This window comes from Botryllus schlosseri, chromosome 1 (genome assembly GCF_051294905.1).
Source record: "Botryllus schlosseri isolate E-star chromosome 1, Bs_hap1, whole genome shotgun sequence".
NCBI classification, from domain to species: domain Eukaryota; kingdom Metazoa; phylum Chordata; class Ascidiacea; order Stolidobranchia; family Styelidae; genus Botryllus; species Botryllus schlosseri.
The window spans coordinates 38,650,994-38,663,422 of NC_137236.1; the positions used below are offsets into that span (position 1 = coordinate 38,650,994).

The window sequence follows — 12,429 nt, forward strand, 5'->3', positions numbered from 1 at the left end:
TTGTGCTGGGTAGCATTCTTGCTCGCGAAAACGAGGAAGAGCATCACGGTGATAATATAGAAGGTATCATACAGTCAGTCGGGAATTACATCGGTAGAAGAAGACGAAAGTGGATAGGGGAAAATGGAGGATGGGTAAGCGATTTTGCACGCCCTGATAAGGATTTGGTAATTATCGTTTAGCTTGAGGTACTGTGTATCTGCTCTCGAGAGCCCATACCATCTATCGATAATGAAACTTAGCTTGCACTTCACCATTCGGTTTTCAATTCACATTTTGTCATAAGGCACAGAAATTTACAGACTAAGCGCTCCGATCTTTGAATTACCTAGCAAGTACGGTGACTTTCCTCTGCAAGATTAGGAACCCTTACATTTTTTTCTTTGTTTCAGGACAGATTTGTAGGATTTTTTGATAACGCAGCTTTCGATGATAGCAAAGTTTGGAAGAGGCTCATGTTTGCCGGAATTGGACTGACATCTATTGCAATGGCAATAACAAGATCATGGATACTCCTTTGCCATACATCATGTAATATTTTTTAAATAATATATTTCTTCGCCGTTTCATTACATCAATTTTCACTGTAGGACGGATGCAGTTTCTTCTGAGATTACATGAAAGATTGATCCATAAAACCGTCTTTATTTGGAACATTTCTATTCTTCAAATTTATCCAGCTACGTAAGGGAATTGTTAGGTTACCTAGAAAACGCCGCAGGTCATATTTGACCCAATTCCGACCATAGTTGCGACAGGGAGTTATGACATCTCAAAATTATCCATCTTTCTATGCCAAATATCGTTGATTCTCCACGACCAAATATCGTGTTCTATAAATATTGTGTATATGGAACAGATATAAATGTTGCTATTTTGTTGTTATTTACGAAGAATACTTTGCTCAGTAATTAATTTCACGGGAATTCTAAACTTCAATACATACAAGTGAGCCAAGTTACATTTACCTGGGTTAACCTGTAGTGTTATGTGATTACCTACAATTTTACCAAGACGTAGCGAACACAATAAGTAATATGAAGTGAAGGAATAAGGGGGCCAAATCCCAATGTATAGATGCATATTTATGCGGAAATATCGTCTTACCGGACGAATGCAATTGTTTCCTTAAAGTGTTCCTGTCTACGCCATTCAAGCGCGGTAAGATCGGTTTGTGTTGGCGACATTCGGGATGATATTTCACGAAGCTCTGAATGGTAGTCACATATTCCTCGTCGATTCTTGTTCTATCGCTGTCACTGAGGTCGAATACCTTTAGCTGTTCATTGAATAATTGATTATTAGGCGGTTTAGATCAATTTCATAAACGAAATCTGAACTACATTGCTTTATTGAGAACCACGAGAGAGCAGGAAATAACTTACTGTAGCGCATCGTTTCCCCATCTCTTCGGTAAAATTCCTGATTTGCAATGAAAGCATCTTGCAATTACTCAGGTTAAATTCTTCAACGCGGGTTTTATGCAGGATTTCAGTTACTGTTTTGTAGCAGGAGGAAATGTCAGGATTTCTACACAAATCCGGCGAATGCATCTTAAACACAGTGTGATGTTCAAATATTTTACGACGCTACAAACAGCTCAGTTGCTGTAACAATGATATTTATCGACGACAGAGCAATAATATCAATTTCTGCGCCTCATCGTAAAACTGGTGTAATACAGAAATTGATAAACGTCGATAGGATTTGAAAAAACTGCCGAAACTACCATTAATATGAATGAGCGATAGAAAACCTTTCGCTCATAAGCAATATGACACTTTTTATCAGCAGACGTGATCACGAATGCCGTATTGATGGTAAATTCGCTCGCTAATTGAAATGCTATGCCTGACCTTGATTGGAACTCATATTAGTAGTACACTATGCTTGTTTATTTAACTTGCAAGAAAACAAAACAGATCTAGCTAAAATGGATCACCTCATGATTTCCGAGACCATTATTCAACGAAGTTAATGACTGTTCAGTGTTCAGTGATCATCTTATTCGCAAGCTGAGAGTCGAACTGCCTTCGTGTTATGCCTTTTCGCGAAGCGTCCGATTTCTTGCAATCCTACCCGTTCCAAATCCCTATTGTAACTTAGATCGAATTTATCAACCTACAAAATACAGCAAATTATTCTGAAAACGACACACAAAATTGTGGAAACGAATGGATACCTCGATTTCACCAAAACATTCAAATGCATGAATTTCATCGGGTGTAAGGTCGCATAGTTAGTAGTAAGGTAGGGTCAAATTGTTGCCCCGCCCCTCAGGCTATTTAGAATGTAAACACTCTCATAATATAATTAACGTCGGACTATGGCCAGTCCATGCTTCCGAGAAATAAATAACATTCATTATACGTTGGATGATACTTTTCCTTGATATTCTATTATGTGTATTTAGGACTAACGCGACAACGGTAGACTATCGCCGTGTGTATTTATGAGCATCTCTCGCCGCTACACTATCGAAACTTTCCTCTGACAGTCTATTATGTGTATTTAGGACTAATGCGACAACTATTGCGTAGAATATGCGTACTGAGCTGTTTTTGAGAATATGAATTCTCGCATAATACACTTAACGTTGAACTAGATTTCATGACATCATCACAGAGGAATTGGGCGACTATCTAGATTGTAGGTTCGATTCTTGTAGTCACCACATTTCATACGATTCACTCATTTTCATGTCACTAAAATAAGGGTAATTAAATCGACGGATGTTCGCGAGATATTCTATTATGTGTATTTAGGACGACTTGATAAGTGGCTATATTCGCCAGATAATATTATTATGTGTATTTTAAAAAAACTTTAAAATATTGGAGTAACATTCAGTTCCACGTATAACATTGGCCGCAGCGATTTTCAAGCTAATCAATTTTTAATATTATTATGTGTATTTAGGACTTTATATTTTCGCAGATAATATGAGCTCTCAAATAACACGTTTTTGTGAATGTGAATTTGAATTCAATTGATTTATGTGCGTATTTATATCTGCAATAACACTTTGCTAACGGAAACCAGTTATTGTCATGATAACCAAAAACTATGATGTCTATGCAAGGCTATATTCACCAGATGTTATTATTATGTGTATTTAGGACTTTGTATTTTCACGGATATTATGGACAACGCTGAACTAGGTGTGGTTTTATGATGATATATCAAAATTCTACACATCATCACTAATTACTTAATATAAAATGCGATTTTGAGCGCTGCGACTTAATAATATTAATCCCTACGCTTCTGATGCATGATTTTTTGTGATAAGGACCTAGGTAACATTCAGAGTCTGCAACGATTGTTTGGATATACATTATAGCAATACCCCACCAAACTATAGGCGGTTATATTACTCTATTGGTCAGAGATAACTCATCCGTCCATATTTTTAAACTTGATTTTATGTCTACAAGTTACGGTCTCTGCAGCCTCCACATTTTACGACTTATTTTCATTAGACGCAGGCAAGTTCCGAGTAGTCTTGTAGAATTTTCTAAAGTCGTAACAGCTTAGTAGCATATACGCGAATCCCAAGGCGAAAATTATCAAACGAACTATAGCCGCCGGCGTGCGAAGCTTCAGTAGCATATACGCAAATCCCAAGGCGAAAATAATCGAACGAAGTTTAGCCGCAGGCGCGAGATTCGCCGGGCTCTAATTACACAAACACTCTCTCTGCCTGTACGCGAACCCTAGCGTTATAACGACATGGTCTAATTAGCGCATTCTGAAGCCATAAATTTATTCAACTTCATTGAGATAGCCATGATTTAAAGATGGTAATCGAGTGTGACAATAGCACTCGTCAAGGTTATACAAACATAACCTTAAACTAATCTTTACTTCATAACATATAAGGTTTTAAAAGTAAGCAGATTTGTATGAAAGCACGCTACATAGAAGTGAAAGTAGTCTAGAAACATAACTACTTACTGAAAATCGTTACGTAGAAGTGGGGTTAGTCTACAAATATAACCAGTAGCTTACTTTGAAATCTCTACTTGTACTTGTATTGGAGCAGAATTGTGACCGATACATTAATGATTTTAATACTTTGTATTTTAAATTACCCACACCTATGAGTCGAAATGTTCTTAAGTAACTCATGTTTTCAATATCACCTAAACGCAAAGCTCCAAAATTTCCATGTTGATCAAATACAACAAACTTTGCTTGCTTTCAGACTTAGTAACAAAGCGCATAACAGATTTCACCTAAATAAGTCGGTACTCCGAAAATTTTGTAAAGTAGAGCTTTTGGCGTTGGACTTAAGTTCCAATGAACAAGTGTTCACGTAGGTTCGAGGACTGAATGAGTCTTTTAAAGTAGATAGAAACGAAAAAACTAATCGAAAAAATTTACGAAGTTTGGATGCGGCATATTTAGGTTTTTTAAAAATTATTTATACCCACGATTCGAAATATTGTTAACTAACTTATGTTTTCGCCATAAGATAAGCGTGTAGTGTACAAATTTCGATGTTGCGCAATTACTACAAACTCCGCTTGGTTTCAGAGCTAACAACTTGAGCACTACGAAAATTTACAAGTACTTTACCTTTACACGACGTTTTTTGTAAAATGAATACTGATTTTCATAAAAATAAAATAAAAAAGAGCGAAAAACTACATTTTATCTCGGAACGCAAAATGAGAAATCGTTTCGATAATATCCAACATGCTGGTTCACTTCGAGGGTAATTTGTAAAACTCAAATATTGCATGGTAGAACTTCCCAAATTTTCGATTTATTTTTGCTATTTTTCTATTTCGTTAGTGCTCCGCCTTCAAATATCATGTTATATAAATATTATGTATACGGAACAAGTATAAATCTGACTATGCTGTTGCTATTTACAAAATTACCTCCCTCAGTAACCAATTTCGCGTAGACTATGCAATTTTGTAAGGTATATAGAAAACTACTTTTTAACTGTTACACTTATACTGCGAGTAGCGTTACACTGAATATTAAGTTGCTATTCTGAAAATTTTGTCAAGTTAATAGTTTAAAAAATTATACTTCTGCACTACGAAATGTACAAGTATACTTTACCTTTACACGACGTTTTGTAAAATGATTACTAATTTTAATGAAAAATAAAAAATAAAAAAGAGCGAAAAATTAGATTTTATCCCGGAACGCAACAAGAAAAATCGTGTGAATTTTTAAACTACGTATTCGTTACATAATAATAATTCTACTTGTACACTTTTTCACATTTCATAACACTTTAAGTCATACTTAACAGTTTCAGTTTTAAATAAAATTCGGAATATAAATTAATCGAAAAATTCGGTAACCAATTTCGCATAGGCTATGCATACAAATGAGGAAAGTTACATCAACGCGTGGTAACTAGTTGCATCGAGTTATCGAATGATTTTTTTCCTTACATCAAAACAACTAGAATGTGTAACTATACATTAAAAATCGTTCCTAACCCTTTACACACCAGCGATAACTCGTACAAGCAACAAGTTTCGAGTATCGAGTTTTAAATAACGTGAAAGTATCACACCACAAACTGCGCTAGCCTACAAAGTTGATAAGTAAACAAGTACTTGCACTCCATCAGAATACCAAAGTAGCAGAAGTATAGACCTAGAATGCTAACTTTCTTCGTAAATACCCACTTCTAGCTTAACTTAATGGATTTATCTAAGATCATTGCTTTACTTAATCTCTCCAAAATGTGCATTATACAAGTACGTCACCATCGAATCCCTCTAGCTGTATCTATCTGGCAGTATAATTGCGGCAAATACTCGAGCACTAATTTTAAAGTAGCTTAGGTATCTAAATGAGCTCCAGGACATTGTGATTATGCAGCATACCAAATTTCATCACACATTTCATGATGGAACAACTTTAAAACTAACGCAGTTCTTTAGCAACTTTTGCAAGTTTTAGAAAATATTATACCGACATCGCGACATCTTTCAAAAACAAAAGCATGATCAAAGCTTGAGAGATCATTTTTGCTATTTTTCATTGACATAAGTCATTCTGGAGCGCGAAAACGCATTGTACGATATAGATGAAACTTGAGCAAATCCTAGGATCCTCATTTTCAAAGTAGCTTAGATCTCAAAATAAGCCGGGATTTACAAATTATCTTTAGCATGAGATATATAGTGTATCTGCTCTCTAGAGTCCATATCACCTCTCGATGATAAAATTCAGCTTTACCATCTAATTCGGTTCCCAATTTATATTCTACGACACGATAACTTTCCTCCGTATGATCATTAAGGCTTCTATCTTTATTGCAGGACGGCTTTGTAGAATTCTTTGATAATACCGCTTTATACTACAATAAAGTATGGAAGGGCCTCATGTTTTTCGGAATCGGACTGACATCTATTTCAATAGCATTATCAAGATAATGGATGTTCGCATGTTTTGTCTCATGTAATATTTTAAGAATATAATTCTTCATCGTTTAATCGCGTTCATTTTTCTGTAGGATGTATACAGTTTTTCTGAGAATACTCGAAAGATTGCCCCATAAGAAAACCTTCTTTGTACTTTTAATTTGTCAAATTTCTACAGCTACGTAAGGGAATTGTTAGGGTTACCCAGAATGACGATTTTTTCAATATATTTGAGAAATGACATAACGCACCTTTAGGGCTGTGCAATCTGTTTCATCGTTATACGCTTGTAAGTCGCCCCGAGCATTCGCGTGTCAACGAGTATGCAGTAATCATTTTCTTCGCTACCTGAAATGGAACGATTTAGCTTCAAACTCAACGCATTAGCATAGCCAATTTAAGTATAGACGATAAATAATATACAGTATAGCTCTACCTAATTAATTCATAATATTGTAACCACAGCGAGATTCGAGTAATAAGCGGGGCTAGATAGTCTACCCTTAACAGAGAACTTGCATATACATTCGAATTTATGCGACTTCGGCTATATTGCCGGTTAACATTATAGCCGCGCACAGGACTCATTATTACGTTATAGCTATTTAAATGGTACGATATAGGAGAAATCTCGGTACGCCGGCGATTTTTTCATAATAGTTGAGAAATGATATAACGCACCTTTAGGGCTGTGCAATTTGTTCCATCATCATACGCTTGTAACTCGTCGCGGGCTTGAATGTGTCCGCGAATATATGCCGTGATCATTTTCTTCGCTACATGAAATGAGACGATGTAGCTTCAAACTCAACGCATTAGCATGCTAAATTTAAAAAAAATAGGTCGTAAATAATATAGCGAAGCTCTACTTAATTAAATCTTAATATTGTAATAGCACAAATTATGACGTAGCGTGATCTAGGTATAACTATAGATGTAATATATGATTATTCAGCATTCGAAATGATAAAGCTTCAGCCATGATACTCTGGTGATTTTTTCAATATAATTGAGAAATGATATAACGCACCCTTAGGACTGTGCAATCTGCTCCATCATTATACGCTTGTAAGTCGTCCTGGACTTGCGTGTGTCAACGAGTATGCAGTAATCATTTTCTTCGCTACCTGAAATGGAGCGATTTAGCTTCAAACTCAACGCATTAGCATACCGAATTTAAATATAGACGATAAGTAATATACAGTATAGCTCCACTCAATTAATTCACAATATTGTAACCACCGCGAGATTCGAGTAATAAGCGAGGCTAGAGAGTCTACCCTTAACGGAGAACTTGCATATACATTCGAATTTATGCGACTTCGGCTATATTGCCGGTTAACATTATATCTGCGCACAGAACTAATTATTACGTTATTAGCTATTGGAGAAATCTCAACGTAATTCAATCTGCGTGCACAATCCACGTAAGCTAATACCGCATCGAGAAATTATAGCTAAATTTAGTTTAAATCGATACAAAAATACATGGATCCTACCTTACCTGTGATGCCTGCCTCGTTCGCCGTGCACATGAAAATACTTGGAACAGAAATGTGAAGTTTTCAGAATGCGAATTCCTTTACGTCGGAAGTAAACATTCTAATTCGTATCGCCAACGCGGCATTTTCTTGGAAACGCAACTTTATTTATAATGTTCTAATTCGCATTGTCGATGTGGCCCGACTTCTTGGAATCGTAATCAACTATATTCGTGGCACATTTACACGCGTCAATTTCTTGGAATAGTATTCGGCAACATGCGTGGCCCCAGCAATAATCGCGCAGACCTTAATGTTTTTGAGCTGCATAGCAATGAAATCTTTTGACTGCAAGCGCGAGTTCACAACTAACAAATATGTTAGATCGCACGAAATAATAGTCCCGAGTTGCGTAAAGTTAATGTTCTCCGCGTAGCTGAGATCGAGGTTTTTCAATTTTACCTACGGAAATGAGGTATTAGGAAATATGATGGTGCTGGATAAGTTTACTCAAAATAATCAGAAAATATTCGGATCCACCACTTTCTTGCAGATTGAGCTCTGTCGAAGCACACTGCTTCATCAGTTCGCAGATTAATGGGATGAGTTTTTCAATGTCGTTGTGTGCTGTAACGCTGAGTTTTCTTATTTCGACCTGAACGAGCGCAAAACTTAACGCATAAAACGCTAAATGATCTATGAACAGCCTAACACTGATCAACTCTGACTATAGTCTATCTAGTAAGGCTATCGAGACTAATGCCTATACCAGTAGCAAATGAGCATTATTCGCTGCGATACCACCAATTCGCGCCTTAACACATTAGTAATACAGAACAATGCGATAACGATAAAGCTGTATCTCGATATTTTACGGATAACATATACTGAAATAGAACGTGAATTTATAATGATCAATGACTACGAGCGGAATGTGCGAAGGCGTATACCTCAGATTCAAATCCGCGAATTTTATCCAATAGAATCTTGACGAGGTTTTCATTGAGATGACATTGACGAAATTCTAACTCATACACGTGAGATTGGCGAATAAGAGAATTCGCGATATTATTTATGTCTAATTCAGTCATAGTTTGGTGATAGAGCCCATAAGGAATTTTCACTTCATCATGATCCGTAAGTACTAATTCATGGTACATCCTCTTTTCAGCTTGATGATGTAGATTATCCTAAAATTATTTACTTTTATAACTCTATATTCTATGATATAAAAATAGTATCATAAACGCTATCGGATGATATTCAACGTCGAGCAATTCTTCTCGAATATAAGTACAAGTAGCGATTTAAAGGTGCGTAAGTAAATGTTTGTAGACTATCTCCCCCTCTAGCGTTCAGAGACGATGAGTAGAGAAGTACTGAGTACTCAAGTAGGTTTTCCCTACATACAGAAAATACTGGAATGTTGGTGATATAGGGTCGTTTCTACTTCAAGACTGTTTCAGTATTAAACAAAAAATAGACCCCTGAATACTAACTTTTTACTTATGCAATAGCGATTACAAAGTAAGTAACTAACTGAATATGTTTGTAGACTATATCTCCACTTCTACCGTTCAGAGATGTTGAGCAGAGAAGTATATGTACTTCTTTAAAGTACTCAAGTAGGTTTTTGTCTACACGTACCAACTGCTCAAGTGTTTATGGCGCAGGAATGATTCATTAAGTATAGCGCAAGCAGGCCAAACCTGAACTTGAGTACTCCAAAATGTACAAGTACTTCGCTATGTACTCCTTCCACGTAAAAAGTGGCTAGGTTTTAGGTTACTTTATCGTTACTTGACAGTTTCAGTTTTAGATAAAATTTGGTAAGACTTTAAATTTTAAAGTAGTTTGAGCTTACGTTTGTATCACCTTGACAAGTAACATTATCAGACATTCAAATTATATTATCACCTAATACAGAAGTTAACACGTCAATGTGCTTCGGAATTCACGAGAAATTGCATACTAAGAGAAGTATATTCTTGTATACACAATAGTGGAGAGAATCTTTAAAATGTAGTAAGCAGGCCGATGGGTATTCGTTGAGTTGTATTTAATCCCTATTATTGGCCCCGAACCCAGAGCGGGGCGGGCGGCATCCTCAGGATTGTCTCTTTATTGTATTCGCGGACTCTTTTTTACCAGAACGGACCCATCTTAGAACCTCGAAACTTACAATATCATAACTTAAGTCTACGACAAATAGTCACAAGTCAACGGAGCCGGGTAGCCTATTCCTCGACGGTGTACGAAGGGTGACGACGCGCAACGGATGCCGCACGAGACAACTATTTACATCGTACCGAAGGCGTAACGATATTTATGTAGCGATAAATATGACTCAAGTAAAAAAGTTTTATTGCCGTCGACTTTGACGATTAGCTCAATTTTTTACAGTCAATTTCAAAATTTATCAATTAGCTTGTGTCATTGATGAAATTAATGATAGCTTGTTGTTAAAAAACACCTTCGTTATTACAAGTACCCTACCACGATTATAATAAAGTATATAAATTATTCTTATAAAGTAAAAACCAAAGCTTAAACTTTTTGGATGTTTATTTCTAATAATTTAGTCCATACAATACTGGAAAATAATATAGTTTTGACTCTTGGATAAACTTTATGATGATGTAATTGGATTAACTCGATATTCTCATAGCGCATAAACTGTACAATGGTTGACTAAACTCTGCAAACTAGCATGATTTAGTCTTATGTTATTGGCATATACGTGGAGGTGTTGGTACTGGAGCAGTTTCTTGCTTGAGTATATGTGCCACGTATCATCATTTTATCCGACTTATCGAAATATTGAAATCGTCCAACACCAAAACACATTGGATGTTGATTTGATTGAATAATAATTTCATTTTCTGATCATGAATTCACGATAATTCACATATGCTACAGGTGATAAGAGGATGTATCATCAATCAATACTTATGGATCATGATCAAGTTGAAATTCCTTATGTTGAGTAATGTAGTGAGTAATGTAGTAATGTCAATAGTCATATTCTTTATGACTGGTTGCAAAGAGTCCATTTGAGAGGAATCACGGAAATGCTATTTTAATCTCAGAACATTTCGCTAATCTATTATGACGTGACGCGCTAATCAACATTTCTCTGTTATAAGTTTGTGATGTTTGTCTTCATCGCCGATTAATTCTGGTCGTAAATTGTCAGTTTCCCATATTCGTTTAGCGCCAATATCTCGACATCAGTTATAATTGTCTGGATGAAGAGTGTATGGCTGCACTGCCGCCCTTATTTTGTAAAGACAAAGCAGTTAGCCTTGTGATGAAAGGATGCGACCTTACACCCGATGAAATTCATGCATTTGAATGTTTTGGTGAAATCGAGGTAGCCATTCGTTTCCACAATTTTGTGTGTCGTTTTCATTATAATTTGCTGTATTTTGTAGGTTGATAAATTCGATCTAAGTTACAATAGGGATTTGGAACCGGTAGGATTGCAAGAAATCGGACGCTTCGCGAAAAGGCATAACACGAAGGCAGTTCGACTCTCAGCTTGCGAATAAGATGATCACTGAACACTGAACAGTCATTAACTTCGTTGAATAATGGTCTCGGAAATCATGAGGTGATCCATTTTAGCTAGATCTGTTTTGTTTTCTTGCAAGTTAAATAAACAAGCATAGTGTACTACTAATATGAGTTCCAATCAAGGTCAGGCATAGCATTTCAATTAGCGAGCGAATTTACCATCAATACGGCATTCGTGATCACGTCTGCTGATAAAAAGTGTCATATTGCTTATGAGCGGAAGGTTTTCTATCGCTCATTCATATTAATGGTAGTTTCGGCAGTTTCTTCAAATCCTATCGACGTTTATCAATTTCTGTATTACACCAGTTTTACGATGAGGCGCAGAAATTGATATTATTGCGTGACAATGCTCAACTCGATCACGATACAAAACTCGTGGTTGATTTTGGGGATTCCAGTTCCATGAGCAGAATACAAGTTATATTTTAATAATCAGTACTGCGGCAGCTTCTCATTGATACTCGTTTTATCAAATTTAGTGCTCGACAAGCTGGTAAAAAATGGTCGTAAAATTGCGTTTGAACAAATGGAAAGTATGACGTAAACCAAATGCAGTCAGCCGTTCAATCTCGCTATGCCCACACCATTTAGGACACCATGCTTGCATAATGGGTGGGCTGGACCCAGATTAAGAAACCTGCCTTCCACAAACGCTGTTCTCGCTTGTAACGCGGTCCTGTTAATACAACACCATGAACGAAATACACTATTTGGCAGGCCGTGTTTTTTTTGGCATATGCCAAAAATTGCTTATTTTTGGCATTTTCAAATTTTTATTTTTGGCAGTTTTGGCATCTTTCAAATATCACTGTGTAATTGCAGTGCGAGCAATATGGGCGCATGCCGCGACATTATCAGTAGAAATACACATCCCAAAGGTTTGAATTCGATCCTCGATATAGTTCTGCTCGATAGAGTCCGTCCAGCAATGAAGTTTATTGGAACATTGAAGGTGGCCGTTAAATCTA

At 36.4% G+C, this 12,429-nt stretch overlaps 1 protein-coding gene and 1 long non-coding RNA gene across 2 annotated transcripts in view; both read right to left on the minus strand.

Annotated features, from left to right (window-relative positions):
* Positions 1-12,150, minus strand: part of LOC145436675 (uncharacterized) — a 339,318-nt gene extending 327,168 nt beyond the window's left edge. The window contains exon 1 of the mRNA XM_080314005.1: positions 12,141-12,150. The gene's annotated coding sequence lies outside the window, so the exon portion shown is untranslated. The remainder of the gene's footprint in view (positions 1-12,140) is intronic.
* On the minus strand, positions 5,829-8,359 carry LOC145449310 (uncharacterized). Its single transcript, XR_013918236.1, has 3 exons — positions 7,432-8,359; positions 7,083-7,224; positions 5,829-6,749 (listed from the first exon to the last, which is right to left on the minus strand). It is a non-coding gene; the product is annotated as an uncharacterized LOC145449310 (long non-coding RNA).
* Positions 12,151-12,429: the final 279 nt, after the last annotated feature.